This window comes from Cebus imitator, unplaced genomic scaffold (genome assembly GCF_001604975.1).
Source record: "Cebus imitator isolate Cc_AM_T3 unplaced genomic scaffold, Cebus_imitator-1.0 Scaffold188, whole genome shotgun sequence".
Classification (NCBI taxonomy): Eukaryota; Metazoa; Chordata; class Mammalia; order Primates; family Cebidae; genus Cebus; species Cebus imitator.
Window position 1 is genome coordinate 743,930 of NW_016107503.1, and position 1,565 is coordinate 745,494.

Here is a 1,565-nt window from a genome sequence, read left to right on the forward strand (position 1 = left end):
TGCCAGATCAAGAGTTGTACCCACAAATATTAACAAATCTAGAGAAGTGAAAAAAAAAATTCCTGTACTAAATTAGTTTTATTAAATGGCTGTCAACTGTGTTAACTTCCTATGGTGTTAACACTATTAAAAAACATCTTTTTCTATTACCTTTGTTTCTGGTAACACTATCATCTATCTATCTGTCTGTCTATATTTGGGAAAAATATTTTCTGTGTAATATTTATGCTTCAAAGCCTAAAAACCTAATGTTCAAATTAAACAAAAATAGTGATCTTTTTTTAAAAAAATAAAAACCCATGTCCCTAATATGCCCTGTAGTTGTTTGTGTGTGTTGATGTGAGGATGCATGTGTATGAGTGCTTGTACCTAGTGCATGTCCATACTTTTCTGTGTTTTATTATATGTGAACATACCAAATTGTGTGTGTGTGTGTGTATGTGTGTGTGTGTGTGTGTAATGTTTTGGTTTACAATATATTAACCTATAGCTTAATAATGTTACCCTACAAAATTCACGTTACTTCACATAAAAATCTAGATTTTCAGCTTCTCTTAGAATAGAGGAATATGGGAAAATACCAGGCCAACAACTTGATAAGGAAATAATTTGCTGAAGCTCTGCTCTCTTTAAACTGTGCACATTCCTTTCCCATAGTCCTATTTCTTTTACTGTCTCCCAGATTTGAGATGTCAGTTAACTTTTATGGCAGCTTGGATTATTTAATTGTAAATTTAGGAGGGAGATTTTTCTTCATGTGTCTATTAAAAATGTGAAAAAAAGACTCGTGGTCTGTGCAATTTAGATCAATGGTGTACTCACTCTTCTTAGAAGATGTGAAGAATATTTATATCTTTTTATATTCAAGGAGTGTTACTGTGAAAAGAGCAAAGACACTGTTTAAAAAATAAGTCACATTAAGATACATGCCAGAAATTAGAAATTTTAAATGACTAAAGAAGGAAAAAGACTAACCAAAAAATAAAAATGGCAAACCAACATGTTTTATTTTAGATGTTATGCTAAATATCTGCCCTTCTCTTTGAACACCCATATCTTTTAAAAAATTATTTGTGTTTTTCCTTATTGCTTCTAAAAAAAAGGCCCCAAAACAGAATGGGATACAAGTGCAGAATGTGTACGTTTGTTACATAGGTATATGTGTGCCATGGTGGTTTGCTGCACCTATTAACCCATCCTCTAAGTTCCCTCCCCTCGCTGCCCCTCCCCGACAGGCCCTGGTATGTTTTGTTTCCTTTTCTGTGTCTACGTGTTATCAGTGTTCAGCTCCCACTTATGAGTGAGTACATGCAGTGTTTGGTTTTTCTGTTCTTGTGTTAGTTTGCTGAGGATGGTGGCATCTATCTTCATCCATGTCCCTACAAAAGACATGATCTCATTCTTTTTATGGCCACATAGTATTCCATGGTATCAATCTACCACATTTTCTTAGTCCAGTCTATCACTGACAGGCATTTGGGTTGGTTCAATGTCTTTGCTATTGTAAATTGTGCTGCAATAAACATATGTGTGCATGTGTCTTTATAGCAGAATGGTTTATAATC